Raw genomic sequence first — 6,939 nt, 5'->3', positions numbered from 1 at the left:
TCATCACAAATTGTAGTACATGTTCTTTTCAATTTTCAATTTTTATTATTTTAAGAAAATAAATTACACATAAATTAATTTGCTAAGTTAATTATTTCAACTTTGTTTTGGTCAACATTGGACTTTGATATTTAGATGTTAAATTATCCCAACTGATATTTGTAAAACTAAAAAATATCTTACCTACCAAGACTAATCTTCAGTCATTTGAAGTAGTTCAACCACACAAATCCAATGATTCTTGTAGTAGCTACAATTTTGCATTTTAAATTGTTAAAAAATTCCAAACTTATTTTCATGGTAATTATAAAACTATTTACCAATTCTTTTATGGATACTTGCTTGTGACAATAATATTCATTGAGAGGTTAATGTTAGTATTATTTTTTATAGTGAGGCTTTAAATATAAATAACTTTACTCAAGTATAGCTACATTTATGATTCTTCTAATTACTATCACAAAACACATTAATTCTTTAATATCTCAGTTTTAGATAATGTTCTATAGCACAAAAATATGATTAGTGTAACATATATTTTCCTCAATTAAGGTATTTTCTTCAATCATGAAGTGATTTTCAATGTGATCATCAAGGCCTTACAACATGCAAAATTCATGTTGAAGATCTCTAAAATACTACAAATGAGACGAGAATTGATTGGTTGTGGTAATAGCTCAACATATCAATAGAGGAGCTATTTTGATGCAAAATTTTGCTAACAAGGATATTATTTTGAGAACATTGATGTCTTATACAGCCACATTCTACTATCATTCTTGTTCCTTAGTATGGACTAAAGGAGAGAACTCCTCCAACTTCATTAAAGTGGCTGATGTTCTTTTGACTGTGTTGCCCAATTTTTAGTCCTATTCTTTTTGTCACTAAATTTTCATCAAGTCAATGTCAAGTTTGAGTCTATGTTTAGAATCTCTCTAGGATGAACTCTCTTCTCATCATCTTCTTCCAAGATAACCTATGGGGGAAATCATGTAAGTGTTGTAATGGTCAAAGGCTAGGTGATTTAGGGGTTTGTGGGTTAGTTATAAGCATCTTCTTGATGAGAAGAAGGTCTATAATCTCCAATGATCCATCATCTAAGGGTTCAAAAGGATTTTGAGAAAATATATCTGTAGTAATTGTGTTTCAGTAAAAGATATTACACTTGATTGAGCTCGTAATGTAAGGAAACCAATTTATATCAACAGTTACATGAACAAGTGGAAAAGTCAATCAACAAAGGAGAACATGTCATTAAATAAATTTCCCTTGAAGATAGATCCCTAACAATTAGATGAAGATTAGATTAGAAGTTGTCACAACATCAATTTTTAATATTTCCTATGGTGAAATATATGTTGTGAAGCTACAAGCATAGATAAATAGTTAAGTGTGAACTTGTCGCAACATTATAGATGAAAGAAATCTTAATTCTCAGACCACAGCAAAGGTGCAAGAGATAATAGCAGTTAAATAGAGTAGTTATGATATGATCACAGACAATAAAATTCAACCATGGGTTAAGGTCATGAATGAGAGCAAACATGCAATCACATATTTATAGACCTACTCATTTAGTTAACAGTTTGCAAGTTGTGAAGATGCGAATGCCAAAGATCGCATGACCGTGACTCAACTCTAGCCTAAAGGAATTTAAGTTGCAACATTGCAAAAGACAATAACAATTAAGGTGAATAGTTTTCACAAGGTTTCCAACTAAGAAGCATTCAATACATTTTAAGTTGTGACCTGACGAAAGTGGTAACAGTTAAACATTAAGACTAACATCACATTATCATAGAGGTTTAAGTTGACTCTAAAATTTGACTTGCAATGCTATGAAAAGTGATCAGGGTAGCTAAGTGTAATGTGATAATAACATCATATATAGTAATGCAATTGAAAGAATTTAAGTAGAGAAACTACAAAATGTAATCCAAGATATTCAAATTTTGAATCGTCGCATTGTCACAACTAGTTAATGTTAATCATGAGTTAAAGTTGTGAAAGATAGATAGTATGTATTATCATGTTCAAAAGTCATTAAATGCAACCTTTAGTCAACACAAGGAAGCAACAATAGACAATCATCACATCATTGCATCGAGTAAAGACATCATAGGAATGATAGTTGCAAAGGATTGACAAGGGAGAAATAAGGAAGATTTCCAGGTTTAATCTTGATCATCGATCTAAGATCTATGGTTAGAATTAAAATAGCTATGATTGTTGAAATATGAATTACAAAGAGTTGACACCAAAAAATGGAATATGAAGAAAATGAATAATTTTGTAGTGTTCCTAAAGCTGCATGAACTAGATAAACAATTAGCATGTGTTTTTAAAACTATCATGGAGTCAAGATCATTGATGGGCAAGATGCCATGTGTCCACACCATGCTATAGATTAGATATTTTCATTTTTTATTCTTATTTTCTTTCTATTATGTGGTTGTTTCTCTATCAAAATCGAGGAATGACCGAAAACTATAAATGTAATTTCTCTTGATAATACAAAGGTCGACAAACTTGATGGTGAATTGGCTCTGTAATTCTATTTACCAAATTTTCTCCTCATGTTTTTTTGACCATTCAATTCATAGATTATTTCTACATTGAGAGTTGAAAGATGATTACATGTGATCTTGTGATTACCTCGTGTATTCCATTTCACCTTCGTATTTATAGTATAAGTAATTCCATTTACTTTTTCACATATGGTTTTGCTTCTCCTCTTGTTTGTTCCATGGCATGTCAAAATTAGTTTCATTGGGAATTGAAGAATAAATGAGGATGAATCTATTAGTAACTTGTTGGATTCCATTTCATCTAAGCCTAATAGTTAAAGTAATTCCATTTTCCCTCATGTTAATCTCTTATTCCTTCCCTCTTTAGCATTTAGATAATTAATCTGCATTTAGATTATAAGTAAGAGTCAAAAAATCTCAAGATAACCTACTATAGTCATTCCATTGGGTGTGACAGGTTGTCCAAATCCAATTTTCTTGAATTGTTTGTGTGTTCAAGAAATTTGGTTAGACTTTACTGCTCTCAGGTTAAGAGCTTATTCTATCAAAAATTTCATCTATGAAAGACATATTCATTGCGCATCATTGAAAATCCTAAGGGATATGTACCTTGTAATTTAGAGGGTAGTGATAGAACACATACAATGACCCATTTGATGGTGGCATCCTTATGTTTCACCAAAACATTAGGCATTAAAAGAGTCAAGTTATAAAATCTAATAGGAGAACAAACCTTTAACCAATAGTTTTTAGTGACTCTACTAGTGAGAATTCAACATAAACAAGCCTTGAATAATTTATCTCATAGTTAGTTTTCTCTCTAATTCGTTATATATTATGAGATACAAGATAGGCCTTTTGAAGATGGTGCATTTTTCATAAGAACCTAATACCATTTTTAGATCTTCAACCTATTAGAAAGGTGAAGCTAACTTTAATTTGAAGACTGGTAAAGTTTCCTTGATCACCAGGGTTAAGGTAAACTCAAAACACCATTTTCTAAATAGTTGATTCATCCTAAATTCCAAGAATACTAGGAGTGCCAAGGAAAGAGGAAGGGCTGACCTAATATTCTAGAATATATTTTTAGAAGGGGAAAAGTTCTTACAAGGGAATATTTGGATGAGAAACTCCAAGAAACTCACTTGCCTATAGTCATTTCTACTAGAAAAAGGAGAAGTCAATCTTCTTCTCCTCCTATTGCTAGAACTTATATTCCTCTTACCTTCGATGCTTTGTTTTTAATTGGTGCAATACTCCCTATTTCAATCACTTTCCAAAAAAATCGTACCATTATACCAGTAACTATGACAGTCCCTTAGGGAAATGCAATTGGTCCTCTCACCCTTGCAACTAATAATGACTTGCTAAGAGAATCAAGAAAAAAATTCTTGAGATTCAATTGTTATGGCACAAAAATAGAACCTAACTAGTTTTCATAAATCATGTGGTGTATTGAATCCTCAACACAAAGATGTGGTAGTCAGGATGTTCATGGATAACCTTGTGGATAATGCTACTGATTGGTTCCAAGATTTACCTATAGGATGCACCACAGATTGGAGTCACATGAAGAAAACTATAAAAGTATAGAAGATGCACAATTTTTGTTGCTACAATTAGCACAAATAAAGAAAGAACCCTCCATTTCTATGAGGGATTTTAGTGCAAAGTTTAACAAATTCATCAAGAGAATACCTGCTCAAAGTGCAGCAACAAATGACAATAAGAAGACCTTCTACATCAGCTCTATGCCTCTTAATTTGGGATATCAAATTAGGAGAGAAAATGTAGCAAAATTACAAGTCTCCCAAACACTAGCTATGGAGATGGAAGATGACATGATAGCTTCTAGTAAGTGGTAAAGAGAATTTCAATCTAAAACCATAGGTAATGTAGCTAGCACTTCAAATAATATAGATGCCATGTTCCAAAAGCTATCTAGTGAAATTATTTCATTGAAGAACCAAATCAATAGACCTAGTCATTATGTTCACCAACCTTATCAAGAAGGTTCTAGGCATCAAAATGAAGGTAAGACCTTCCAAATAAAACGTGCTCAATAAAGGTTAGCAATTGAGGCTATTGCAAATGGACAAAATATTTGTGTTTTCCATCTAAGGGAAAATCATAATGGAGATGCATGTGTTGACATGATCAGATATAAGAAGATGGTGGACAATGAAGAATAAACAATAGAATATCCAGAAAGTGAAGATGATCATACTCCTTGTGGCAACTTTGGAAACTTTTATTTGGAGTATGAATCAAATTTAGAGACTGGAGGGAACTTTTTTGCAACTCTAGATGGACCTTAGTTGATAGTCATGACTAGAAGTCAAAAGAATATAAATCAATCCTCCAATTTAGTTCCCCCTAAAAATCATGCATCATGAAACAAAATAGATAAAGACAATGGCATGGTACTTTCAACTTTACAAAAGGAGAAAAAAGGTAAGTCACCTAATTCCTTTGATATAATAAAATATTTTGAAGGGTTGAGAATTAAAATATCTCCACTAGATTATTTGAAGTCTAATCCTTATCGATTGCAAAGGGTAGTTGAACATTGTAATAATAAATATGGAGGACATGTTAGAATTAATGCTAACATTGATCATGAGAAAAAAGCTAGTACTAGTGGAACTCCTTTGGCTGATGAAGATCTTGTATTGCATAAATTATTTCAAGAAGAAGAGTCCATTGTCTTAGCTACTTCTTGCAATCAAAAACCATATCCATTTTACATTTCCTTGTCCATCAATGGAAATAGGTTGAGTAATTATATTATAGATTCAAGGGCATTTGATAATATAATGCCTACTTCATAGCTAAAGCTCTAGGTCTACACTTGACTAAATTTTTTGGTCAGTGTTACTCAATGGATACAAAACAAGTACCCTTGCTTGGATAGATAAAGGATGATCAAGTTTTCCTAGCTATCTATCCTTCCAAAAGAATAAAACTTACCATCCTATTGGAAAAAATCCTTGCAAGTTATGGAATCCTCCTAAGTAGAAGCTTATGCAAGGACATGAGGGGGAGAGATAAAGTTAGACTGGTCCTATGATACCATCCTAGTTAGAAACAAAAGGGAGAAATTAGAACTAGAGGAAAAAGTAAAGTTCACTATCTTGAAATTAGATGATCCTAGGTCTCAAATCTTATATCAAGAAATGCAATTTGGTAACTAGGGGAGAGGATCCAATACTTGAACACATTCCAATAGTTGTGATAGGAGTTGTTCACTTGATACCTACGCTTATTGGCTTAATGCCAAATTTTTTTGACAACATTGTACCAATACTTGTGACTTTAAATTTGTTAGTACAATGCAAACAACCCAAAATTGAAGACAATCTACCCTTAGTTATAAAAATTAACCAATGATGTGATGCCACATCAGTTGTTCAACTATGGGTACCATTTATCCATGACCATTGGTCTCACTTTTTTTAAAACCTATTTTGAACAAATTGGAAAAGAAATGCTGATGTGGCATCATAACAGGTAACTTGGACTTGAAACCTTAGTTATAAGTAGGTGACTCGCCAAGTAAGTTGCTGTAAAAAATTGGGAGAAATTTGAAATTTTTAAGTAGGGTTTTGATAAGTGCAAAGTTAGGTTGTTCAAGTATTGGGTCCTCTCCCCTATATGTTATTTTTTGATACCCTTGGTGTTGAAGAAGAATAACATCAAAGTAATGGTGAATTTTTGTGGACTTTTGAATTTGATGGTAGTTGTGCCAATGGTGGTTCAAGTGTAGGAGTGGTTTTGACATCACCTAGTGGAGAAAAACCTTGTTTGGCATACAAGTTAGATTTCAAGAATACCAACAATACTGCGAAGTATGAAGCCCTTCTCCCTTGTATAATTACAATGAAACAAAAAGGGGTCACGATACTCAAATCTCAAGAAGATGCAGAATTGGTGGTAAGGAAAGTCAAAAATCAATATGTAGTAAAGAACCCAAGATTGAAAAACTATCGTAATAAGGTGTGGGATGAAATTGAGAGTTTGGATGATTTCAATTATAGTAGTACCAAGGGAATTCAATTCACGAGCTGATTCTTTTGGAGTCTCTACATCTTTGCTCCTACAACATCCTGACTTCAAAGATCAATTCTATAAAGTGAAAGTTTTATTCAAGCCTAATGTTCCTAATACTGAAGATTCTTGGTAGGTGTTCAAGGATGAAAAACACGTACAAAAATTCATTGAAGGGGATGAACCTTTTGTAGGCTTGTATTTTGAAGGAAGCACTAATCCAAATAGTGATCTAGTGATAGATGATAAAAGGAATCCAAAGCCAGATATGATCCAACTGAAAGGTAACAAGATTCCACCTCATCTCATTTATTTGGAAAATCTCTATGATAGGCATGATGCATACATTAAGAGAGAAAGAGAT

General features: G+C 32.5%; 1 pseudogene; it reads left to right on the top strand.

Annotated features, from left to right (window-relative positions):
- Positions 1-567: 567 nt before the first annotated feature.
- LOC149543642 (histidine biosynthesis bifunctional protein hisIE, chloroplastic-like) overlaps positions 568-6,939 on the top strand; it is a 207,860-nt pseudogene continuing 201,488 nt past the window's right edge.

This window comes from Cupressus sempervirens, chromosome 8, assembly GCF_028749045.1.
Source record: "Cupressus sempervirens isolate cs-2001-9-10 chromosome 8, ASM2874904v1, whole genome shotgun sequence".
In the NCBI taxonomy this organism is placed as follows: Eukaryota; Viridiplantae; Streptophyta; class Pinopsida; order Cupressales; family Cupressaceae; genus Cupressus; species Cupressus sempervirens.
This window is presented reverse-complemented; position numbering and strand designations above follow the sequence as displayed.